At 43.6% G+C, this 27,467-nt stretch overlaps 1 protein-coding gene across 9 annotated transcripts in view; it reads left to right on the top strand.

Moving 5' to 3' along the window:
• OPCML (opioid binding protein/cell adhesion molecule like) overlaps positions 1-27,467 on the top strand; it is a 1,151,950-nt gene that overhangs the window by 630,732 nt on the left and 493,751 nt on the right. The gene's annotated exons all lie outside the window — the stretch shown is intronic.

The raw sequence follows: 27,467 nt of genomic DNA, 5'->3' as shown, positions 1-27,467 counted from the left end.
AAGCTGGGACATATATCTGTTGCTCAAATGACTGATTTCCAGCTGTTGAGATATCAAAATTCTCTTGAAATTCTTCGCAAAGTTGACCCTGCACATTATTTATGGCGGTGGTTGAGAGTGAGGGAGAAAATGGATAATGTTTACATGCAGACTTTTGCAAGGACTAGTAGAAGAGAATTGGGATGAATTGTAGGATTTCTGGAGTCAGAAGATGTGGGTTGCTGTTGCAGCTTTCATATCCAGATGTGTGATCTTGGATAGTTGCTTAACATTCTTGGTTTTAATCTCTGCATCTTATAAATTAGAGATTTGTGCTAAATGATCTCCATCATTCTTTTCACCCTTACATTCCAACATCTTTCTAGTTTCCTCCAAATTAGCTGGGGTCTTTGTTCACTTTCTGCTATTCTCTGGCTCCTGTCATGCAGCCACAATGGTCCTGAGGGTTTGTATGAAGATCCTGGATGATAGAATATATTGCGGAAACAGCAATTGAGTTGCAACTGGAAAGACTTGGGCTCTCTGTTAGGCTCCATGATCATGAAAATGAGCTTTATCTTCTATGTGTGTGCATGTATTTATATTTAAACCTAGCATTAAAATAATACCCAATTCCTACTTCATGGAAATACTTGCAAGAAGAAACCATGTGATGAGGAGATCATCTGTCACTCACATAATAGGAGGCACTGCCCTCTAGACATGCTTGAGGAGAGTGAGGGAAGGATTCAGACAGGAAGGAAGAGAGTGACATCATCCACCGCACCTGGGATGCGGTTCAGGGTTATGCGCCATTTGCATCCTCCCTATGTGAAGATTTTGGAATTTCCAAGTTCTATTCTGTAATATCCCTGCATTCAGCTCTGCCTCTGGCGGTATGAAATTCTGAGACTCTTGGCCGTGTAATTAACTTCACATCTGAAAAGTCACTGCTCTGTGGAACTGCGGGTCTCTGCCGTTGCTTCAGGCTGCTCTGGGGCCAGGCCTGCCCCTGTGGGGGCATAATGGCCTGTGAATATGTGCTGAGCCCCGCCCCGCCCCCCAGCACTGCTGTGCCACTGCCAGTCCCAAGGCCTGCAGACTCCATTCAGGAATGCGGCTGAGATTTACCTTTGTCCTGTGGCTGCTTTAATTGCAGTGAAAAGAGCTTATTGAAGGCAGTGCTCAGAGGAGGAGCGCCTTCTGTACCAGGATTTCACAAGCAGAAATGGTTTCTATTTTCAGTACCGACTCTCTCGATGGAAATCTCTTTCTCCCTTGCTCACTCCTTGTCTACTGAATAAAAATTCTCCACACAGTGATGGTTAAAAACATCAATTAACTCTAAAACAATTATTATTTTTTGAAATGCCATTTTATAAATGTAATAACACGACACAATAATCCAGGGTTATTTAACAGAGCATTTACCCTGAAAACAGTCATTACTCTTTAAATGCAGGAGATTCTAGAAGCCTCTTAACATTACATGGCAAGTGAGGCAGAAGCAATATTGTCAGAAATGCCACATCCGCTGCATATATTAGCAAGAAGAGGCCGGTGGCTGCCCTGCCCACTGGCTGCCATTTTCTTGGCATTTCTTGGGCCCCAAAGCTTTCTGTTCAGAGTGACATCGGCCGACACTGATGTGACAGGCTGGTAGTTGAAAGAAATGCCCTGTGAAGCATTTCCTCCTGTGTTGTCACCCTCCTTCTCTGCAAGGGACTGAAGCCTGGTCAGTTGGGAGGCTCTTCTTGCAGGTTCTGTTTAGCAAAGTGCAGGTGGCAGCCGTAGAAGGGCTGGTGATCTCACCCGGCCTCGAGGCTCTCGTTGGGTTGGGGTGGACTGCCATCTTCCAGGCAGCTGCGGCACGCAGGATGCAGAAGCATTCCGGCCTCACACGTCTCTCTCCTGAGAAATGCCTATGAAATGGTCTCTCAGAATGTTCGCACAACCTGAACACCACTTCTATTTTTGGACCCAAAGAACACATCCAAGTATTTTGACCTACATGAAATTTCTGTTACGCTCAGCCCTTGAGGTCTGGGGCTCCATCTGGAATTATTAACATACCATTAGACTGGTTATTTTTTTTTAAGTGTAGATGTGTGAGAAGTGGAAAAATGTCCCACTCAGTGTAGACCGCCCTGCAGGAGACTGTTCACTTGGGTAGCCAAGGGAGACGGCCTCCCAAGGGCTGCAGCTGAAGCTGCTCCTTGCCTGCAGCTCTGCTGTGTGGGTGGTGGGTGTCCTGCACTGATGCTTCTGTCTCTGAGGCACCCTTGCCCTTCTGAGGAGGAGCAATGGCACAGCGACCCCCAAGCGACGCTCTTCCGGGGGTTGCCAGGGTCGGGGAACCTGCGATTCCCGTGCAGGGAGCTGCTCTGATGGGGATTCCTCAAGCTGGTGCCCACAGTCCACTGCAAGCCTGAATCCTGCAGGTTTGAAAGCTGAGCATCCTTACCTGTGACCACCCTGGTTTGGATTCCACAAGCTGGTGCCCACAGTCCACTGCAAGCCTGAATCCTGCAGGTTTGAAGGCTGAGCATCCTTACCTGTGACCACCAAATGCAATGTTTAGAAAGCCTAAGTAGACTCCTGTCTGAAGCTCCTTTATCATCACTTATTAACATGAAAGTGCAAAGGCAGGGCAATTTTATGGCATGTACAAATCAATACGCTGTGTCTTTCTAACCAAGCAGCACCTTATCTTTGTGTTTACAATAAATAAGACGAAACTGTCTGATGAGAACTAGTGGAGCTGTGGTCAATCTGGGGGTGGTGACCACACTGTTCTCAAAGTCTCCTAGACTCCTTAGGTCACTTAGCCTGAATTGCACAAGGGAGTGCCTGTGGAAGTATCTAGAAGGCTAGTGGGAAAACCCAGGGAGAGGGCTTAGAAGCTTAGACTTTTCAAGTAAGCACAAAACTTGGAATTCATATACACTGGGTTTTTCTGTTTGGGAAAATAATGTGTTTATAGGGACCCAGAGAAATTGAGAGACTGCTCAAAGTTAAACAGCTAATTAATTGTAGGGGGAATCTAAATGAGGGGGCTTCTGACTTCAAGATTGTGTGTGTACCTATGTGTGCACGTGTGTGTGTACGTGTGTGTCTACGTGTGTGTGCACGTGTGTGTGTACCTATGTGTACACGTGTGTGTGCACGTGTGTGTATGTGTGTGTGTCCCTGTGTGTGAGAGAGAGAGACCTTATGTTTCTTTGGGGAGGGAACTAATGTCTCTCACTTTTCTTCCTGTAACATCATTTGTCACGCTCCTGTCAGTCTTCCAGTTATCAGTCGGGCCGTATTTGATGGACAGGAGTTTGTGCTGTTGCTTAAAGTCCTCTCGCTTGTGCTCCTGTGTTTTTTGTCTCCTAGAGGTATAACATGACTATTGGTGATGGTGACCATTAACTTCTTTTTAGAAATCGCTGACTACCAATGATTTCAGGGAGCAAAGTTACCGAACAGCTCTGGGACACAACATGTTTTGCAACTCATTTAGTCAATTTTTTTTTCATTGACTCATTCAACATCTCTCAGCCCTGCCATGGGTCAGCAGATTTGCCAGCTGTGAGATAACTGAGGCACATAAAACCCGGCCTCTGCGTGCACGGATGTCACAGTTCAGTGGGGAAGGCAACCGTGTAAACTCCTAACTGGACCACAGCGTGCTGGTGCTGTAACAGAGCAACGTGCAACAAGCATTTGGAGCATCGATGAGCAAACGGTTTATTCTACTGGACTTAGCGGACAGGGAAAAGGTCGTTTGGACAGATCATGTTGATGGAGTCACATTTACATGAAGTTGGATTTCTTTTTCTTTTCCTTTTTTTTTTTGAAACAGAGTTTCACTCTGTGACAAAGACAGTGCAGTGGCGTGGTCTCAGCTCACTGCGACCTCCATCTCCCAGGTTCAAGTGATTCTCCTGCCTTAGTCTCCTCTCCTGAGTAGCTGAGAGGACAGGGGCACGCCACCATGCCCAGCTAATTTTTGTATTTTTAGTAGAGGTGGGGTTTCACCATGTTGGCCAGGATGGTCTCGATCTCTTGACCTTGTGATCCACCAGCCTCGGGCTCCCAAAGTGCTGGGATTATAGGAGTAAGCCAATTTCTTGAAGCAGGCAAAGGACAAATGGAGGAGGAAAAGCATTCCTGGAAAAGGTAACAGCATAAGGAAATGCATACAGGCATAGGCCCTCATGGAAAGACCAGGGAACGTAAAACAGCTTTTACTGTTAGAGTATTAGGAGGATGGATTGAGAAAATGTGTAGGGTTCATATTGCAAAAGGAGCTGTGGCCCCCTGTTGGGAGTCAGTGACGTAGATAGAAAACAATTTTTGAAGTAAAAACGGATGGCAGTTCCTACGATATATTAGAGGGGTGTGAATTGTAGGCAGGAAAATCTGGTTAGTAGGAGACTCTGGGCAGATTTTCATGGTCAGAACAGGGGATGATTGTCAGATCCAGGAAGCCGACATATTTGCTTTATCAGGTAGAGAGTTGTCGATATTTTTGTTGCCTAAATAAACATGGATGTCTTTTACCATATGCATTCTGCGTTTGCTTCAATCCCGACTACTCTCTATTGCATGAAACCCAACCAGCCTCACCCTGGTTGCTACAGGGATTTGGGTTTCAACCAAGGAAACACTGGTGGGGATACAGAGGCCAGCAACCTTTGCCAGCCCAAAGGTGTTTATAAAAGAGGCAGCTTGCTCCTTTCTGGAAATATCTACTTCCATTTTCAGCTTCTCCGGAGATTTTTCCAGCTCTGTAACAAAGGCCCTGCCCTCTTTTCCTTTCCTGTGCACTCTCTGACCTTTTCAATGGTATTAGGAGAAGAGTACAGTGTGTGTTCCTCAAGGGCAGGGATTAACTAGCTGCTTCCGTGAAGCAATTCTGAACGGTAAATGACCCTCATGGAATAGTATTCATTTCCCCTGTTAATGGGGGGCCTACACAACATAAAATTAATATTACCAAAAAGACCTGACTCCCCCAGCACAGAGATCCCTGAGAAAACTACACACTGAGGGAGGCTTTTCTAGAAAGGGCAGTTCTTTTTTTTTTTTTTTTTTTTTTTGTTGTGTATTGTGAGACGGAGTCTCGCTCTGCCGCCCAGGCTGGAGTGCAGTGGCCGGATCTCAGCTCACTACAAGCTCCGCCTCCCGGGTTCCCGCCATTCTCCTGCCTCAGCCTCCCGAGTAGTTGGGACTACAGGCGCCCGCCACCGCGCCCGGCTAGTTTTTTGTATTTTTTAGTAGAGACAGGGTTTCACCGTATTCGCCAGGATGGTCTCGATCTTCTGACCTCGTGATCCGCCCGTCTCGGCCTCCCAAAGTGCTGGGATTACAGGCTTGAGCCACCGCGCCCGGCCGAAAGGGCAGTTCTTAGGGAAGCAAGGGCCCCCCAGGGCTGACTGTTCATAGGCCCTAAAGATAAAACAAAATGGCTTTATTTAAAGATTTATTTAAGATGTTTTAAAAATTGAGTAGAACATACATTTTTAATACTGATTGATATTATTGTAAAGCATTCTAATGAGAACCTGCCCCACGGGTCCTTGACTGCTACACAGACAGAATATTCCTTTGCATTTCTACGATGAGTCATGTTTTAGCCATGGATTAATGTATTGATGAAAGGTGCCCCCGTTCTAGTAGGGGCAGAGGGAAAGCGAGTGTCGGAAGGCAGCAAAGAGAAGAAAGAAGAGAACCATGGTGTATAAAAGTCACGTTTTAGGCTGCATTTCAAAAAACCCTTCCAAAGTAGAGAGGCTTCATGCTCACATTCTGAAACATTCCTTGTAGTTTAGAAAATCTGTGCATTTGAGGAGTGGTTGAAGACTATGAATGCTAAGACATGCATCATTAATTAAATTATAGTTCCCATTTATTGAACATTGGCTATATACCAGGCAGTGACTTCCGCTTTTACACATATTAGTTCATTTAATTCTCAAAACAACAATGGTATTATTCTATTATTCCCATTATACGGAGGCGTAGAAGCATTTGATAACTTATCTAAGCTTATATTGGAAGAAGTGCTGGAACTAGGATTTATGGAAGGGCAATTTGACCCGCGGGCTCACTTTTTTTATGTGACTAGATTATCCTGACACTCTTGGGCGTTCCTCAAGTGAAATTGGTCTCCTAACTTTGCGTCATGAAGTTCAGTATGTCCCATGTATTTTCAGCCTTCCATCTTTGGAAACTATCTACCTAGCATGGTGGTGAAATGTGGGCTCTGGAGTCAACACTGCTTTCCAGGCTGGGTGCGGTGGCTCATGCCTGTAATCCCAGCACTTTGGGAGGCCGAGGCAGGCAAATCATCTGAGATCAGGAGTTCGAGACCATCCTGGCCAACATGGTGAAACCCTGTCTCTACCAAAAATACAAAAAATTAGCCGGGCGTGGTGGCAGGCACCTATAATCCCAGCTACTCGGGAGGCTGAGGCAGGAGAATTGCTTGAATATGGGAGGTGGAGATTGCAGTGAGCTGAGATCGTGCCACCGCACTCCAGCCTGGGAAACAAGAGTGAAACTCGGTCAAAAAAAAAAAAAAAAAAAAAAAAAAAGAACTGCTTTCTAGTCCCAGCTCTGTCCCTTGATCTGTGAGACAGACACTGGGCAAGTTCTGTAACATAGCTGAGCCTCAGTAATTATAAAATGGGTACGTAATTGTCAGAACCTCCACGGTAGTGTTGTGTAAACTGAAGGAGATGGTCCATTTGGACTTCATAGTGTTTAGCACTATGGTGAAATAAATGCATGTCCAAGAAGTAACTGAAGTTCTTAAGGGATTCTGGTGTCACTGAGCATGTACACTGGGTTCTGAATGCACCTGCAACTCTGTGGGGTCTCTGAAACATTTTGTTTTATTGTTGAACATTTGGGCAAGCTCAGTGTTAGTTATTAGGTCCAGAGAATAATCCCAATTCAAACAAACTTGCTACCTCTGAAGCAGGTTCATTAGGCAGGTTTTTCCACACACAGCTCTAATTACCACCACTCAGGCTGCCCAGGGGAGTGGGCTGCTAACTAGGTCAGGATCTGAGGAGCCCGGCCAGCAGCCTCCTGGGTGTCTCCTCCTAAGTGCACGGCCATCTGCAGGCTTCTGCGATATTTCTTGTTTTTGAATTTATAGAACCATTAGCCTGGAATCTAAACAAAACACCTAGTCTTAATAGCTTAGTCAGTAGGTGGTTCACCAACAATTTCAAAAACTAGGAGCAATAGTCAGTTCCCAGAGGAGTAGCAGTTGTTGTTTGGAAATAATTCTCCAAATTGCATTTATTTCACAGCAGTCTGAGGTCACAAATTCAAGAGCAATGAGAACTCTATGCAATTAGACAACTCGATCAGAATAGATCTGTCAAGATGACATTCCATCTAAAGAATCAATTGAGATGGAGAAATAATTTAGCTGCTGCTGTTGTTATTTAGATTTTTTATTATTATTTTACAATTTGTTGGAGTGAGGAAGCTGAGCATGGATGAGTGCTGGGCAGCTCCTGGCATCTGTTGCTCGATTAGATAGAGATGCATTCTCCTCTGTGTGTTGTTTGTGCTGTATTAATGGTCAAATAGGTGAAAAGTGTTTCCTGAATCAGTAGATTGACAACCAGTGAGCTCAAAAAAGGGTGTCCAAGATTTTTTCCAGCTGAATGTGAGTCCATGTCTTCTCCTCTCCCCTTCTCCCCTACACTTTAGGACCAATCTGTGTTTGGCAGCCCATGGCAAAACTTTCAAGACTCACCAGGCATCATTGATCCAGTTACCTAGGATTATATATTGACATTCAGGGGTTATAAGATAATATGTTTTCTTGAAGCCATATGGCTGATTTCTGATTTCAGGTAGAGGATACCATCTATCAAAGACAAATCTTTGAACTGCAATTTAACGCCAATTTCGTCAACCATTACCAGTGAAAACTACACACACGTGCACATGCAAACACTCACTTTTTCCCCTTAAATGACAGAGAGAGGAGGTAGAATAGCAGTGAGTGGAAAGGTTAGCAAGGAGCATTCCCAAATGTGTTTTCTGCTTTGTTGTTCTAGAGTTCCAGTATTTTAACTTTGGCTGGGAGAGTGATGATGGACTGATCCCTTCTTTCTCTCTTATTTTTCTATTTATTTATATATTTTTCTATTTATTTATTTATTTATTTATTTATTTATTTTTATAGAGATGAGTTCACACTATGTTGCCCAGGCTGGTTTTGAACTCCTGAGCTCAAGCCATCCTCCCGCCTCAGCCTCCCAAAGTGCTAGGATCATAGGCATGTAGCACCACACCTGGCCTTTTATTCCTCTTTATAATGAATAATCATGACTTCTTTTAGGGAGAATTTTCATTTGTGCCAGGCACTGTGCCTGGTGCCAGAAACCCCTAAAGTTCTTGGAGCTGGAAGATGTAGTAGATCTCATTCAACTGGAGAGGACTGTGGCTTGAAGAAGCGAGGGACTTGCCCAAGGTCGGTCTGCTGTAGATTGCAAGTCTTATCTATGACCCAGGTCTGTTTCTTAGCCTGTTCCTCTCTTCACCACTGACATTGCCTTTTAAAAATGTCAGTTGATAGTGTAAACCAAAAAGTATCTGAGACAGGTCTCAATCAATTTAGAAGTTTATTTTGCCAGGGTTAAGGACATGCCCATGACACAGCCTCAGGAGGTCCTCACAACATGTGCCCAAGGTGGTCAGGCTACAGCTTGGTTTTATATATTTAGGGAGACATAAAACATCAATCAATACATTAAGGTATACATTGGTTCAGTCTGAAAATGCAGGACACCTGGAAGTAGGGACGTCTAGGTCATGGGGAGATTCAAAGATTTTCTGATTGACAGTTGACTGAGTTATTATCTAAAGAACAGGAATCAATACAAAGGAATGTCTGGGTTACAAGAAGAAGTTGTAGAGACCAAGGTTTTATCATGCAGATGAAGTCTTCAGGTAGCAGACTGCAGAGACCAGGCTGTAAATGCTTCTTATCAGACTTAAAGAGTCTCTTCTGTCAGTCTTAAGGTCTCTGTTAATGCTGGTCAGCTGGGCCTGAGCTCCAACAGGGAGACGGGTATAATGAGGCACGTCCAACTCCCAATTCCCATCACGGCCTGAACTATTAGTAGTTTTTCAGGTTAACTTTGGAATGGCCTTGAATGAGAGAAGGGTTCCATTCAGAAAGTTGGGGACCTTAGAATTTTACTTTTGGTTTACAACAGTAATGTCAGGCTTCTCAGGGAATTTGATATATAAGAGAGAAATAATAACTACTCGGTGTAGTTACAGATCTCAGCCTGGTCTAGTTTATGGCATAAATATTATAAAACAGCCTCCTGTCCTTGGTCACATATGGGAAACCTTTAGCCTGTGAGGGTGGAGGAAAAGCTTCCCTTCTGCCCTCTTTGTAGGTTTGCGGAAATGATTGATTATAGACAGATTAATAGGAAAAAAATGCCATAGCAAATTTATCAACAGGTTATGGACACAGAAGTCCCATAACACGAGACTCAAAGAAGGACCAGATAGTTGAGGCTTCTACGGAGGAGAGGTAAGTGGTGGATGTAGGCAAGTATGAGGGGTAGGAAATGGTTTTCAGGGGAAATGAATGAGCCCAAGAAACAATTGCTTGGAGGAGAGTTCCTCTGGGCTCTGGGGAAGTGGTGCAAAGGTGAGGGGCAGAATTTCACTGCAAACAAAGATTGTCTTATTATGCAGATAAAGTCTCCCAGGTAATTTCTTGGAGTTGCCTTCATGAGAATAGATGAAAAGTCTATCTGGGTGTGGTGACAACTTTTAGTCTGCTTGATTCTTTCCTGGTTATTTGATGAGATTCCTAGGGAGCAAGTCTTGAGACTACTATTTTTCTTGTGGAAAGAAGTTTCCTTAGTCAGATAAGGAAATTCAAGAGATAGCCCCTCCCTGGGCCAGGGGTGAGGGTAGAAGAGGTCAGAAAGTCCTGACTATGAGGCTGCTTCTAAAGTCTTCTTGTTAAAGCCTCAGAGACACGAGACTTCTGGGTTGTCATTTTCTGAGCCCCAGAAGCCCAATAAAATATCAGAATTTCCTTCTGAATTCTTGTTTTTCTTCTCCCCCATCCCTGATCAGATCATCCGCATAGTTTTCTGGCCTGTGTCCTTTGGTTGGGGCAATGTGCACTGCAGGCCGCTCAGTAGCCAAGTCACAGAAATCGCACCCCTGCACACCCGGCATGTGCCAGACACTATGCTGAGCATGTCACACTGGGTGTCTTACTCACAGGGGCCCTCAGGAAGTTTTTTATTTTTACTTCTTCCAAGCTAATTGCACTGTTAACTGTGCTCATTCCCAAGAGCTCTGACAACTTGAGCCCCATCCCCATCGGGATAACTTCTTGTGTGAATTTTGAGTCAGCACCCTACAGCCATTCAGCCTCAGTTTGCAATGAAGAAAGTTGGGGACTCTCAGATCTCTAAGGGAAGGTCAGGAAAGTGCCAACCAGCTATAATCCATGAATTCCTGGACCCCGAGCTTTGATTTATTGACTATTTCCTCTGATCTGGCCTCCCACTCGATGGTTTTTCATCAGAAATTAACACTTAGAAGTATCTTCATTTACAGAACCTTTACATAAATTTACCTTAGACTGGAGTAAAAAGGAATTACGTAATGCCCATGACACAAACATGGGGGTTGGGGGGAAGTTCATCATCCTGCATCCTGTTGGTGGTTCTTATTCCAAAAGGATTCAGTAGAGGATTTCTTTAAGTACCAAGATTCCCTTGTGAATTCCAAGTACAATTCCCTTGTGAATTCCAAGTTTACATATATTTTTAAGGAACACATCTGTCATGTGTAAATCAAGATGCATTTGAATAATCTACTTGCCATGCCTGAAAACTGTCATTTCTTTTTTCTTTATGTCTCTTTGTCTTTTCTCTTTCACTACTACTGAGGATTCTACTGCTGTCACAGAGAAATAGAGAAAGGCAAGGTAAAAAGCTGAGGACGCACAGTGCCCATCACTGAGTAGCACAGTGCCTGGGGAAAATGGAGTGGCCAATGTGACATGTTAGTGGGAAATCTGCACCCCAAATTTGTTGATCTTATGTTGAGCCACAGCTAATTGTACATCACACCCTGGCTCCATGTCATGATCTGTGTATATTTTGCAGAGAAATAAAGGAAGCAAACCTTTTATTGACAGTCTGTTACATGATAAGTGCAACACTGGGCTATTTATCTAATCTTTAGAAGAACTTGGTGAGACAGTTATTTTCCCATTGCATGCTTTAGAAAACTGAGGACTCACTCAATTATTTATTTATTTTAAAAGGACACTGTGTTTTTCTTTGGTGATTTATTATGGTGAGATTCTAATTATTTAGCTGGTGTTCATTTAGCTTGCCCTGATGTGAGGCACTATGCTGCATGCTGGGCCTAAGATAAGGCGCAAACACTGGAGATAGACTTTATTTATTTATTTATTTAGAGACGGAGTCCTGCTGTGTCACCCAGGCTGGAGTGCAGTGGCATGATCTCGGCTCCCTGCAACCTCCGCCTCCCCGGTTCAAGCGATTATCCTGCCTCAGCTTCCCAAGTAGCTAAGGCTACAGACGTGCACCACCTTGCCCAGCTAATTTTTGTATTTTTAGTAGAGATGGGGTTTCATTATATGTTGGCCAGGCTGGTCTCGAACTCCTGCCTGCCTTGGGATCCCAAAGTGCTGAGATTACAGGCATGAGTCACTGCACCCGGCCCTGGAGATAGACTTTAAATAATCACAAACTGAAGTGAGATGGCAAGGTCGCTAGTGGATTGAATGGAGAGCTACCTAGAACTGCCTGTTGCCAATTTGAGGGGAGGATTTGGACCAGTTAAAAATGCCAGAGCAGGCTTCTCTGATTGTAGACATGAAGGAACTGGAGTTAGTTTGGATAGGCAGGGTTTCATAGAGAAGGAACCGAATGTGCAAATGTCACAGGGCAGGAAGGAGAAAAGCAAGCCAATGGAGCTGGAGGTCAGAGCAGGTGGAGACAGTGCCAAGTCTGTAAGGCACATTTAGGAGCTTCATTTCTATTAAAAGAATAGAAGATATGAGTGAGGCTGGGCTGAGGGGAAAATGATGACCTGAAAAATGCTTTGTTTGTTTAAATATAATTTTGGCTGCAATGGGGAGAAATGCTTATGAGTGGGCCTGAGTGCACCTGGAGACCGTTTGAGATGCAAGGCAAGAGTTGAGAGAGGATGGTGGCTTAGGCTACAGTGATGGGTGGAAATGGAGAAATGCACACAGATTTGAAAGACCCTTAATCACTGAGACTTGGTGATAGACTGCATATCAGAGGAAGAAGAGTCATATCAAGGATGACACCCCATTTTTTGACTGGCCTAATTGAATGGCTGGTGGGACATTCACTGAAATAGAAAGTACAGAAATAAGACGCTATTATGAGCCTGTAATAAGTTCATTATGAGCTTGCTGTGGACATGGCTACTTTGAATTGCTTTGCAGTTAAGAGCTGTTGAAAAGAATGCAAGGTATACAGGTCTGTATTACTCAGAGACATAAAAATCAATGGGAGGAGATTTATTAGGGGAATTGGCTCACCTGATTATGGAATCTGAGAAGTCCTGTGACAGCCATCCACATATGGGGGACCCTGGAATGCCAGTAGTGCTGTTCGGTCCAAGTTCCAGGGCCTGAGAACCTGAGGTGGAAGTGGGGGTTGCTGGGCTAAGTCCTCGAGTCCACAGGCGAGACAACCTGGAGTTCTGCTGGCCAAGGGCGGGAGAAGAGTGTGTCCGAGCTCCAGGGAAGGAACCTATTCGCCTCGCCTCTTTTTTGTTCTGTCCAGGTCCCAGCCTATGGGGATGGTGCCCACATACAGTGAGGGTGGATCTTCCCCACTGAATCCACGTAGACTCACATGCCAGTCTCCTCTGGAAACCCCCCACAGACACACCCCAAAATCATGCTTTACCAACTCTCCAGGTGTTCCTTAATCCAGTCAAACTGACACCTAAAGTTAATCATCACAGGTCCACCTTTTGTCAACTTGGCACCTCTATGCTTCCTTTAAACCAAACTTAACCTCCAAATGAAGACAATAACAAGAAAATAGTTCCACCTAACACGGTGAAACTATCTGCATACAACGGAAAATGTGCTAATCTCTTCCCTAGAAGAGAAGGTAAAGTCTTTGGATGATAATTGAAATGCTATGATGTAAAATTAACAACACGTAAATACTGATATAAAGTCAAAAAATCTTGTTATACATAATAAAGGGATAAGAGAGGAGCAAAACCAAAGATATTTGCTTAATGTAAGCATAACGTATATAACATGTACACCAAAACATATCTTTAACAAGATAGGAAGAAAATACTCATGACAATTACTGTCCTTGTTTCTGTAACTAGTTACCCGGCCATAGCTAGTATTTGTGACTGCCTTCCACTACCCATTCTGTATAATTTTACCTGCAGCAAGCAGCTCAGCTGGTCATGGTTCATTACCTGGTGGGGTGACTGAACCTTTATTCCTGAGGAATCTGGGTCATTCGTAGTCCTCCCTGGATTGTGTTGAACCTTTATTCCCGAGGAATCTCGGTCATTTGTAGTCCTCCCTGGATTGTGTTGAACCTTTATTCCTGAGGAATCTGGGTCATTCGTAGTCCTCCCTGGATTGTGTTGAACCTTTATTCCTGAGGAATCTGGGTCATTCGTAGTCCTCCCTGGATTGTGTTGAACCTTTATTCCTGAGGAATCTGGGTCATTCGTAGTCCTCCCTGGATTGTGTTGAACCTTTATTCCTGAGGAATCTGGGTCATTCGTAGTCCTCCCTGGATTGTGTTGAACCTTTATTCCTGAGGAATCTGGGTCATTCGTAGTCCTCCCTGGATTGTGTTGAACCTTTATTCCTGAGGAATCTGGGTCATTCGTAGTCCTCCCTGGATTGTGTTGAACCTTTATTCCTGAGGAATCTGGGTCATTCGTAGTCCTCCCTGGATTGTGTTGAACCTTTATTCCTGAGGAATCTGGGTCATTCGTAGTCCTCCCTGGATTGTGTTGAACCTTTATTCCTGAGGAATCTGGGTCATTCGTAGTCCTCCCTGGATTGTGTTGAACCTTTATTCCTGAGGAATCTGGGTCACTGGTAGTCCTCCCTGGATTGTGTTGAATCTTTATTCCTGAGGAATCTAGGTCATTCGTAATCCTCCCTGGGTTGTGTTGAACCTTTATTCCTGAGGAATCTGGGTCACTCGTAGTCCTCCCTGGATTGTGTTGAACCTTTATTCCTGAGGAATCTGGGTCATTCGTAGTCCTCCCTGGGTTGTGTTGAACCTTTATTCCTGAGGAGTCTGGGTCATTCATAGTCCTCCCTGGATTGTGTTGAACCTTTATTCCTGAGGAATCTGGGTCATTCGTAGTCCTCCCTGGATTGTGTTGAACCTTTATTCCTGAGGAGTCTGGGTCACTCGTAGTCCTCCCTGGATTGTGTTGAACCTTTATTCCTGAGGAATCTGGGTCACTGGTAGTCCTCCCTGGATTGTGTTGAATCTTTATTCCTGAGGAATCTAGGTCATTCGTAATCCTCCCTGGGTTGTGTTGAACCTTTATTCCTGAGGAATCTGGGTCACTCGTAGTCCTCCCTGGATTGTGTTGAACCTTTATTCCCGAGGAATCTCGGTCATTTGTAGTCCTCCCTGGATTGTGTTGAACCTTTATTCCTGAGGAATCTGGGTCATTCGTAGTCCTCCCTGGATTGTGTTGAACCTTTATTCCCGAGGAATCTAGGTCATTCGTAGTCCTCCCTGGGTTGTGTTGAACCTTTATTCCTGAGGAATCTGGGTCACTCGTAGTCCTCCCTGGGTTGTGTTGAACCTTTATTCCTGAGGAGTCTGGGTCATTCATAGTCCTCCCTGGGTTGTGTTGTGGTTTCCCATTGACCTTGATCGTGGGGCATGGTAATATTAACAGACACCCTAAGGGATCTCCTGTATTCCAGGCATACTCTTCCTTTCATCCAATGGAGTAGTAATCCAGTTTCCCCTTCCTAGTCTGGATGAGTTACCCAGTCAGCACCGTAATATAGCCAGTTGACTCAGAAGCATGAGGCCTCCAAAGTGGCTGGGGGGCGGGGGCGTGGCGGGGCGGGCTAAACGTCCAGTTCAATGGAATCATTGTTGTGTCTCCTGATGGAAACATTCCTCTCTCTGGAACGAAGACCTCGAGGTTCTCAGCACATAAAATCATGGGAAAAGGAAGCAAAAGCTTTGCCAGTGGGTTACTAGGGGTACTGGTGAGTGGTGACGCTCCCACTCTGATTCCTGACTCCATGTGTCCTGACTACGGGAAAAACAGTATCATATATTGGATGCTGATTCAGAGCACACACAGCCTTCTGGAAAACCTTGCCCCAGTCCTGCAACGTTAGCTGGTCCTGTAACTGCAACTTCAAAAGGCCATTTTAGTGTTCTGTCAAGCTTGTTGCTTCAGAACGGTGGGACGCAGGGTAAGACTAGTGGATCCCATGGACTTGGGCCCATTGCTGCACTTCTTTGGCTGTGAGGCGAGTTCCTTAGTAGATACACTGTGTGGAACACCATGAGAGTGGATAAGGCATTTTGTGAGTCCACAGATGGTAATGTTGGCAGAAGCATTGCGTGGAGGGAAGGCAAACCCGTATCTAGAGGAAGTGTCTTTTCCAGAAAGGACAAAATGCTGTCTTTTCTATGATGGAAACCTTCCAATGTAATCAACCTGCCACCACATAGCTGGCCGATTGCCCTGGGGAATGATGTCATATCAGGAGTTCAGTGTTGGTCTCTGCAACTGGCAGACTGAGCACTCCGTGGTGGTTGTAGCTAGCTTAGTCTTGGCACGTAGAAGCCATGCTGCTGAACCCGTGCACAACCTTCATCCCTACCACCATAGCCACTTTGTTCCTGAACCCACTGGGCAATGACAGGGATGCCCGGGAAAAGAGATTGATTGGTATTCACAGAATGGGTCATCCTACCCTCCTGAATGTTAACATACTCCTCTGTGGAGGTCATCCTTGGGTGAGCATTTACATGAGAAACAAATATCTTCACATCCTTTGCCGACTCAGAGAGATCTATCCGCCTATCTATTCACTCAATGTTTTTGCCACCAATTTTCTAATCATGTTTCTTTCAAGTCCCTGACCATCCAGCCTATGAATCACTTATCTGGCCATTTTTCCTCTAAGCAAAGTGCACAACCAGGTGCACTGCCCTAAATTCTGCTCCTTGAGATTTTCCTTTACCACTGTCATTAAAAGATGTTCCAGAAAGGGGCTGAGGTGCTGCAGCTGTCCACTTTTAGCTGTATCATACAGAACCATTTGTCCACAAAGCCCGAGTCTTCTCTTCCTCTGTTGGCTGATCATGGGGACTCCCCATAAGGCCATAGGTGCAGGTGGTGGGAGAGAAGGCAGTGTGATAGGGGTAGACACCAAGGACATTTGGGCCATTTCTTCATGTAACTTATTTGTACCTCCAGGGCCTGCGCTGGTCCATTATTTGATGAGGAACTGCTGCTGTGCATGGCCTTCCTGGCTTGGTAGGTCAGATGACACCCAGTTCATGATGGGCAGCTCAAGTCACATGGCAATTGGTGGCCCATGGTCAAGCGTTCAGTTTCTGTTAAGGCCCAGTAGCTGACCAAGAGCTCTCTCAAAAGAGTACTTATCTACAGATGATGGCAGGGCCTTGCTCCAAAATCCTAAGAACTTCTGCTGCAATTCTTCTATAACGCCCTGCCAACAGCTCCAAACAGCATCCCTATCTGCCACTGACATCTTGGGTATCATTGGATCTGCTGGGTCATATGGCCCAAGAGGAAAAGCAGCTTGCACGGCAGCTGGGACTTGCTGTAGAGCCCTTCTGTTCTGGACCCTACTCAAAACTAGCAGTCTTTTGGGACACTCAACAAATGGGCCAGAGTAACACACCCAAGTGAGGAATGTGTTGCCTCCAAAATTCAAATAGGCCCACTAGGCATTGTATCTCTTTCTTGGTTGTAGGAGGAGCCAGATACACAACATATCCTTCATCTTAGAAGGAATATCTTGACATGCCCCACACCACTGGACCCTCAGAAATTTCACCGAGGTAAAAGGCACTTGAATTTTAATTGGATTATCTCCCATGCTCTGATATGCAAATGCCTTACCAATAAGTCCACAGTAGTTGCTACTTCTTGGTCATGAGGTCTGATCAGCAAAAGGTTATCAATGGAACAGTCTGATATCTTATGGAAGGGAAAGACAATCAAGATTCCTGCAAGCTGGATTGTGACATAAAGCTGGTGAGCTGATTTATCTCTGATGTGAGACAGTGAGGGTGTGTATCGCTGGCCTTGCCAGCTGAAGGCAAAGTGCCTCAGGTGGGCCTTATGAACACAAATGGAGAAAAAGGTATTTACCAGTTTAATAGCTGCATCCCAGGTACCATTTTGTAAACTGCATTCAACTTGTCTTTGACATTTGGTTGAGTGCCATCACTTGGTCCCCACCACCTTGGTATCCAATTACTCCCATTGAATTTAAGTTTTCCAACTGTATAACAGCAGTTCCCATGGTAAGATCTGGTTTACATAGAAGAGCAATCACAGAGCTCTTCAGGGATGCTGGGGCTCCCCTCACAAATCCATTGTTCAAAGTATTGATGAAAGGTCTGTCTTCTGGACCCTCCTGGTGTGGCTGAGTAGGGTTTCAGTGACAAATCCACTATAGCTTTCCAATCTCCCTAGGCCTTTGAATCCCTTCCTCTGTGTTAGCCCAAGGGAGATCAGGCATCTCCAGCTCACTCACAGTGGGTCATGTTTTTTGATCCATGTTTCACCAACCAATCAAACAAACTCACTCCCTGAGCTGCAAAGTTAAATTGAGGACCTCTGCTCTGAGGGTCCATTTAAGTAAATTTGGCCTGATCCAACTTTGTATTTCTCCCACCATTTTCCCACACTCTCAGTGTGCATTCCCACAAGTGTTCCCCGGACTTCTGCTTGTAGAAATTGGAAAACTGAAGTAGCTCTTTTGGAACATGGCACACCTCCTCCTGAATCACACTTTGAACCTCACCTCTAGGCGCCTGCTGGGACTCAAGTCTAGTTACAGATTCAGAAGCAAAGAGGGGCAGTGGGGGTGGATTCTGAGGAGACTCAGCTTTGTCTTGCTTGGCAACTGCCTCATGGAGGCTTTTACCGTTTTCTTAGGCATTGCAGGGTTAACTCCTTCAGACAGAGGTGGGAAACCCTATACTATTGTGGGTGGGAACCACTTCTGCTGGCAAACAACACTCATCAGAATTTCAGAGCTCAGTGTCCCCAGCCTCATCGGAGCCCTCCCACACATCCCCATCTCAACTTACAGATCCCATTCTGTCTCAACCAATGCCCTCACTTTAACCATAGACACCTACGGAGCCGAGAGTTCAGCTTTTGCTGTGATTCCGTCAGTCATATGATAAGCGCTGTTGTCTGATTTTCAGCAATCCCAGACCTGTGGCTACAGGGGAGGAGATTCAGACTCAGGGCACACTTAGAAGCTCTTCGGCTATTTATGTAGAGCTGGAGCAGGAAATGGAATACATGAACTCATTCTTTTCTTTCATCCCTTTGTCCACTGACATTAGGAGCAACCAACCAAAGTCATTATATTCCTTGGTTTTGCACAAATGTTAAAGGTATCATATATAGAAGTTACCAAGTTTCTTGTCTCTTTTAAGTGGTGAGTTAAAAGTACCAAATGTACCTATTTTGTGTATCTCTAGGAGCAGTTTGCACTACAGAGTTCAGTGCTTGAAGTAGAGTCCTTGGCATTTTTAGATCTAAGTAGATTCGATAGCCAATTCTAGAAAGTAGAGTCCTTGGCATTTTTAGATCTAAGTAGATTCGATAGCCAATTCTAGAAACCCCAAATCAATTATGAAAACCTCTAGAACCACTGTTGATACTAAAAGCTGTACTAGTCAGTGTTCTTCAGAGAGACAGAACCAACAAGCTATTTATAGATATACAGATATACGTGAGGGGATTTATTAGGGGGATTGACTCACCTGATTATTGAGGCTGAGAAGTCCCGTGACAGCTATCTACGTGCTGGGGACCCTGGAATGCCTGTAGTGTTGCTCAGTCCAAGTTCCAGGACCTGAAAACCTGGGGTAGGAGTGGGGGTTGCTGGTGTAAGTCCTAGAGTCCAAAGGCCAGCGAGGCTGGAGTTCTGCTGACCAAGGCAGGATAAGAGTGTATCGGAGCTCCAGGAAAGAAACCAATTTGCCTTCCCTGTTTTGTTCTATCTGGGCCCCCAGCCTATGAGATGGTGGCGAAGCACACTGAGGGTGGATCTTCTTCACTTGGTCCACTCAGACTCACATGCCAATCTCCTCTGGAAACTCCCTCACAGACACATCCCAATATAATGCTTACCAGTTCTGTAGGTACTCCTTAATCCTGTAGGTGGATACCTAAAATTAACCATCACAAGGTCTGCTGCTCAGAAGAGCTGTGGGCTCTTAGGTGGTGTGGGCCCCTGAAGTCATGGATATGGATTAGCTCCATGGAGGATAAAGAAGAAATTAAGAAGAGAGTGCCTTGGACAGAGTCTTGGAGATCTCTAATACTTAGTGGCTTTAGCTTGGATGAATGAAACATAAGAATCAGCCAGAAAGTTAGCAGGAGAACAAGGCTGTTTTTAAATACAAGAAGCTCAAGAAATACTATTTCAAGAAGGAGGAAATAGTCCAAAGAACCAAGTACTTGCTGGTAGTCAAGTATAATGACTGATAAAAGACCTAGTGTAACAAGATGATCGATGACATTAATGAAAAGTATTTCAGGCAAGGATGAGACCAGACTTAAATGAGTAGACTGAAAGGGAGGTAAAAAAGTAGAGACGGCAAACATTATAATTCTTACAAGAAATCTGGTTATTTAGAGAAAAAAAGACCAGAAGCATGATGGAAGTAACAAGAGTAGTGGAGTAAATTGTGGTGTGGTGTGTGTGCACGTGTGTGTGTGTGTGATGTAAAGCTGCATCTTTAGCTTCTAAAAGTTTTCAATGTAATGTAGGCAACCAGACCAAGAAACAAGCATGCAGCACTTTGATAAGAGTGTGTAAAGACAGCCTATAACTCCGCCTTGGCTAGTGGAAGCCAGGAGTCAAGAGTTACAGCCCACCATCTTTGGAAACTGTGGTTTACTGTGAAACTCTTTCTATATTTTGACTGAAGCTTCAATACAATGGGAGCTATTACCATATTGCAAAGCAAGGTGCCAGACCACTGGCAATACTTGCAAAGGAGTTGACTAAAACGGATTTTACGATGTTGCTATCTGCTCACCTTTAGCCTTCATAAGAGGCTGACAAAGAGGGAGTTTGATATTAGAAAGACATTAGTGGCTTCTTTCTCAGAGAGATCCTGATGGTTTCTGAATTGCACCCCTCCCAGGGAAGGTGTTGTGGAGCGGACTTTTTCCTCACCTCCAGACTAGATGGAGAAACTAACTACAAGGAGGCCACACACACAGCTTGATGATGCCAGGGAACCAAACAAAAGTATGGGTGCTGGGCTAGCTGAGTGCCCAGCAGCAGCAAATAGGGCTGCACGGGCAGGGGTGGAGGGTAACCGCACTTCTCACAGCCATGGTCAAGCGTCTGTATTTCCCGAGGATGACGGCTTAGCCATGCTGGAAAGGTTACGCCTGGAGGTTTTTTTGTTTTGTTTTGAGACGGAGTCTTGCTCTGTCCCCCAGGCTGGAGTGCAGTGGCATGATCTCGGCTCACTGCAACCTTAGGCCTCGAGTTTTTATAGCTCCTGTCCAAGTGAACAGCCAAATGGTTCAGTTCTGTGACAACAAACGATCTAAAAGCATCCACTGTAGTTAGTCAAGATGATTGATGATTTCAAAAAGAGGGGATTAATGGGGGTAGAAGGCTGATGGCAGAGGGGTGAAATGTGAGTGAGAAGGAAGGAATTATGAACAGTGAATGGGGACAATCTTTATGTAACAGAAGTTGTGAAAAGGAGAGTGGTACATGAAACTAGCTATAGGAAGGGCCTTTGTTTTGTTTTGCTTTTCAAGAATGCCAAAACCTGAGTGTAATCCAGATAAAACTGGGCTTTCTTGCTTTTAGCTTCTTGCTCTGTGTTATGTTCCACTCAATAAATAACAGTATTGCAACAACAGTCACACATATTATTGGAAAGAATACTTTACTTTTGAAAGCCAGAAAGGGCCTCTCTACAACGCACATTGATGTATGTTAAAATTATTTTTTCTTTGTATTTCTCTCCATATTTTACATGCCCTTCTTCCATCGCCCACTCCAAATAGCTCTCCTTTTCTTCTCAACCACCCCACACTCTCTTGTAAACCAAGTTAAAATGAGTTCTTGATTATTCTGTCTCCTGGATATACCTTTAGGATCTATTCTACTCTTCTAGGGGAGAATTCTGCCTTTTCCACTGTACATTTAGTTATTTCCAGCCTCTCCAGCTCTCCAGGCGCATTGCTACTCAACACAGTCATAGACCTTTCTAGGTGATGACATTGGGACAAAAACTCTTGTCTTTTAAAAGCGATAGAGGAGAAGTCCGTAAATATTCATTCTTTAATATCGTAGCTTTCCATCGACTTAGTATTCTTAAACACTGTTGGAAAAGAGCCAGAGGAAGTGGAGCTGGAAATCCATGGAGTGGGTCCTTGAGGAGAAGCAAGGGTGGGAACAGAGCCCAGGTATAGGGGAACCCTCAGACAGGAGGGCACACCATTCATGGCAGCAGGGGTGGGGGTGGGAGAGGATGGGCGGGATGAAGAGAGGATGTTTGCAGGGAACGTGGAAATTGAAAAGTCTGGACATTAAGAGAATTTCTTCATGCAGCTATTTTACCCAGCTAATATAAGGTGAAGACAGTATTTGAATGAAATTAGAGGTGACAAGATATTACCCCAAAGATATATTCATTCATTCATTTGGTCATTAACTCAGCAAACTTTCACTGATAACTTGCTGTGTGCCAGGCCATGTTCTAGGCACTGGAGGCCCAAGAGAGAACAAGAGAGAAAAGCCTTGCTCTCATGGAGTTGATATTCTAGTTTATATTCTGGTTTATATAAACTGCAATATACCCTTATATATTCCAAATATATATTTATATATTCCAGTTCATATCTAGTTTGTTTATTTGCATATAAGCAAACTCAATTTTAAATATTCCAGTTCATATTCTGGTTTGTTTATTTGCACATAAGAAAACTCAATTTTAAATATTGGTAAGTATTTTAAGAAAAATAATACAGAGTCATGGGCAAGAAAGGTTGAAAAGGGAGGAAAAATGACTACTTTTGCTATGATGTCTCAAAAAATCTTCCTGAGCAGATGCATGAGCTCGGGTCTGGTAGGAGAGGAACAGCAACAATTGTTGTGTGCCCAAGATGTAAAAATAATTATCAATGAAGTTGACACTTGAACCAAGATAGCCAGACGCTTTTGGGAAACTTACCTGAAACAATTTTTGTAACATAGACTTCCAAAAAAGTTACCAACAATCACCTAGAACTACCTTACCTAATTTTATAAAAGTTCTGCATTATATATGCTGATTTCTCTTAAGGTAAATAACTTTGGATGTGGCTTGTAAATTGCATGCTACTACCAAGTGGACACAAACGAGGGACGATGATGTCGGCATACCTCACAGTGGAGAGGGGAGATGTAAAGAGTGTTCGTGCTTTGTTGAGATCATCAAGCTCTCACTTTGGTTCTTGTATTTCTTATCATAGGGTCATTTTTCTTTCTTACTTTATTTTGTCTTGCTCTTTTGTATGTATCTTTGCAACCTCCCTTAAATTCTTCTGTGTAAAAGTTGCATGTCTAAATAAAGGGCGTACTCTAGAAACTCAATGATTTTTCTCTCCTGCTTCTTCACTTCTCCAGTCTCCAAATACTGGTGTGGATGTCTGCATCTGTCTTGCTGAAGTAAAATTAAAGAACAATGGATTTTTCATAGCTTGGCTCTTTTTTAACTTGACTCCCCCAGCAGCTGAGCAGTGATATTTGGAGGGTGAAGAAAGATATTGTCAGTGAAGATGGTTCTAGCACTATAGGACTTCTTTGAAGTGGAAGAGAAGATATTTTAGCCAACGCTCAGATGCTTCCAAGAACACCCTTGACATCAGAATTCCCTGAAAATAGACATCTCAGGAGCATTAAAGATAAATTTAGGTTATAAAAGGAAGAAGGCATAGCAAGTAGAAAAAAATTACAAAAGCCCCACAAAGATAAAAAGTTGCCTTGTGAATGATGATGGAAGCCTCATCCAGAATCTCTTTCCTAAAATATGAAATTATTTTAGGTTTTGCAACGCTCGAATTAAAAATACTAATAGCCCATTTCTGCCTATTAAAATGGTGCATAGCTAACGGTGTCTACGCTTCTGTTACACACATAATAAATTAGACTTTGATGTATTTCTGCAATTTCTGTTCACTTTTTCATTCAGGAAGCAAACGTTTATTGACATCTCCTATATGCCAGCACTGTGTTAGAATAGCATGGGCAGTATTTATTCAGACAAACCTCATCCCTATCCTAATTGAAGTGTGACATCCTAATGAGTTCTTCTACAACGCTGCTACCTTTGTTAGATCCAGAACTAAAATAAACCATGGAGTTGGAAGACAAAAATACTGATGACAAAATCTATTAATTGTATTTAGGCCCTGGGCACTGGCTGTAAGAGGGAGACATCTCTGGTAGGAAATATCAGGAAGTAAAACCTAATAGTTCTGCCCAGTTGGCCCTTCATTATCAATCACTTTGACCTTTCAGTGAGTATGTTTTTCTAATGAGATGAGAGATGCTTGTCAATATTCCAAGATCTTCGGCTACAACTCGACTATGTGGGTGGGGCATTATTATCATCGTGGATGCAAATTTAAAAGTCTTTTCTAGGCAAGGTTCTCCACTCCATGAGGTCAGAAGCACCTGCTTGCTAAGCTCCAGAATGTTATGCCCCACGGACAATTGAACAGAAAGCAAGTTCGTAGCACTTGCCCATGCTTGGTAGGAGGATGTAAGGGGTGTTTGAACATAAGAACAGCAGGAGCCACCGTTATTCCGAATTCCTCCCTTGCCCATAATTAACTAGACTTACCTTAAGCAAATCGGCTTTCTTTGTCTGTCCTTGAGATCTCTTTAAAATATCACTTAAAGTTGCAGTCCTGAGGCAAACAGCTAGATGTTCTCTATACACTGCCCAAAAGCCACCTTCTTTCATTCCTACAGTGTCATTCTCTCAGTGTACCTGGACATAAGTCCTAAAAAATGATCTGCCAAGTGCCCTGTAAACTGTGGCACTGCTTTCAGATAAAGAAGTAAAATCCATGATTTCTAAGAGTTTAGGGCTGATTTGTCCTTTTCATCTACTCTGACATGATTTAATGTTCCAGAACTTGTAAAGGGAACAGATTTTTTTCTTTTTTTTTTTTTTTTGTTGTAAAATTTGTGAATAATTTATCAAGTGACTGAAAGAGCAGTGACTTTAAATTATTAAAATGCATTTTGGTTTTGAAAGAAGACATTAGAGATGTTTGCCTTGGCCCATTCTTATGCCTTTACACAGCAGCAAGAGATTCCTACAAATTCAGGGAATGGTAAGGTGATTTTCAGTGATTTATGGGGTGACTGAGAAAGAGCCAAAAAAAAAAAAAAAAAAGCCAAACAAACAAACGAACAATACAGACAACTTTCATTTATTTAAGACAGAGCCTTTTTCCGAAGCAAATAACCTTTTGTTACATCTCCAGAGAAATGACATTTCCTTTCCCTTTTCCTGCTTTGCAAGGACAGCAGATGGGTGGGGGGAGAAACTGAAACAAATGGAAAGTAAGGCAGGCACAGGCTCCTTCACGTTCCTTCTCCCTGTGCATCCCTCACCGAGCATGCTGAAGGCATGGCTGTGCTTCCTTCAGTTTGTCACACATCAGAGACAGCGCACAGCCTCTGATCTCTAGAGAAAGTTATTCATTCCAGTCTGTCTGACCTAAATAATAAATTCTAGGCCATGCAGCCTGGAATGCTTCCTGTCTGTCCCAAAGAACCCTAGTCGGGCCCATGTGCCTTGTGGTATGGGGTGAGATGTCCCACCCAGATCTTGGTCATCTTAGTGACAGAAAGGGAACTGAACGTTAAACCAGGCTGTCTACATCCAGACACATCAGCTCCTACACCCTGCTTTTCCTTGTGCCTCCCCTCTTCTCTTTATTCACCCTTCACTCTTGGCCAGTCATTTCTCTTATGCACTCTCATCCAAAGGCTGCCTGCCCCTCCAAGCCTCTCCCAAATCCTACCGTAAATAGAAACAGGACATTCCATGCTGGTCTTAGAAGCAACAAAACCTAGGCAGTCATGAGACCAGCCCCTGGCCTGGCCTCAACTTTCCAAATGCTAAGTATAAATCCCTGAGAGGAATTCTCTCTGGGATAGGAAATGTATTTCACATGGCGCAGCTTAGGCAGACTAAGATAGAAAGCTAAGCGTAGTAGAAGATCTGGCAGAGGTGCCGCAGTATGGACAGGGAGCCGTGAAGCTAGCCATCCCTTATGTTTGTGACACTTTCTTACACCATTTCTGATTCTATCAATCCTACCTGTTTCTCTCATATCTCAATCCCTTGCTCTCAAGAGGAAGCAAAAAATGATTGCTCTATAAAATGAAATTTTAGTACCCCTATTTTCTTTTTTTTTAAATTTATTTATTATTATTATACTTTAAGTTGTAGGGTACATGTGCATAACGTGCAGGTTTGTTACATATGTATACTTGTGCCATGTTGGTCTGCTGCACCCATCAACTCGTCATTTACATCAGGTATAACTCCCAATGCAATCCCTCCCCCCTCCCCCCTCCCCATGATAGGCCCCGGTGTGTGATGTTCCCCTTCCTGAGTCCAAGTGATCTCATTGTTCAGTTCCCACCTATGAGTGAGAACATGCGGTGTTTGGTTTTCTGTTCTTGTGATAGTTTGCTAAGAATGATGGTTTCCAGCTGCATCCATGTCCCTACAAAGGACGCAAACTCATCCTTTTTTATGGCTGCATAGTATTCCATGGTGTATATGTGCCACATTTTCTTAATCCAATCTGTCACTGATGGACATTTGGGTTGATTCCAAGTCTTTGCTATTGTGAATAGTGCTGCAATAAACATACGTGTGCATGTGTCTTTATAGCAGCATAATTTATAATCCTTTGGGTATATACCCAGTAATGGGATGGCTGGGTCATATGGTACATCTAGTTCTAGATCCTTGAGGAATCGCCATACTGTTTTCCATAATGGTTGAACTAGTTTACAATCCCACCAACAGTGTAAAAGTGTTCCTATTTCTCCACATCCTCTCCAGCACCTGTTGTTTCCTGACTTTTTAATGATCGCCATTCTAACTGGTGTGAGATGGTATCTCATTGTGGTTTTGATTTGCATTTCTCTGATGGCCAGTGATGATGAGCATTTTTTCATATGTCTGTTGGCTGTATGAATGTCTTCTTTTGAGAAATGTCTGTTCATATCCTTTGCCCACTTTTTGATGGGGTTGTTTGTTTTTTTCTTGTAAATTTGTTTGAGTTCTTTGTAGGTTCTGGATATTAGCCCTTTGTCAGATGAGTAGATTGCAAAAATTTTCTCCCATTCTGTAGGTTGCCTGTTCACTCTGATGGTAGTTTCTTTTGCTGTGCAGAAGCTCTTTAGTTTAATTAGATCCCATTTGTCAATTTTAGCTTTTGCTGCCGTTGCTTTTGGTGTTTTAGACATGAAGTCTTTGCCCATGCCTATGTCCTGAATGGTACTACCTAGGTTTTCCTCTAGGATTTTTATGGTATTAGGTCTAACATTTAAGTCTCTAATCCATCTTGAATTAATTTTCGTATAAGGAGTAAGGAAAGGATCCAGTTTCAGCTTTCTACTTATGGCTAGCCAATTTTCCCAGCACCATTTATTAAATAGGGAATCCTTTCCCCATTTCTTGTTTCTCTCAGGTTTGTCAAAGATCAGATGGCTGTAGATGTGTGGTATTATTTCTGAGGACTCTGTTCTGTTCCATTGGTCTATATCTCTGTTTTGGTACCAGTACCATGCTGTTTTGGTTACTGTAGCCTTGTAGTATAGTTTGAAGTCAGGTAGCGTGATGCCTCCAGCTTTGTTCTTTTGACTTAGGATTGTCTTGGAGATGCGGGCTCTTTTTTGGTTCCATATGAACTTTAAAGCAGTTTTTTCCAATTCTGTGAAGAAACTCATTGGTAGCTTGATGGGGATGGCATTGAATCTATAAATTACCTTGGGCAGTATGGCCATTTTCACGATATTGATTCTTCCTATCCATGAGCATGGTATGTTCTTCCATTTGTTTGTGTCCTCTTTTATTTCACTGAGCAGTGGTTTGTAGTTCTCCTTGAAG

Source organism: Theropithecus gelada, chromosome 14 (genome assembly GCF_003255815.1).
Source record: "Theropithecus gelada isolate Dixy chromosome 14, Tgel_1.0, whole genome shotgun sequence".
Classification (NCBI taxonomy): Eukaryota; Metazoa; Chordata; class Mammalia; order Primates; family Cercopithecidae; genus Theropithecus; species Theropithecus gelada.
The sequence above is the reverse complement of the archived record's forward strand: the minus strand, read 5'-3'. Positions and strand labels throughout refer to the sequence as shown.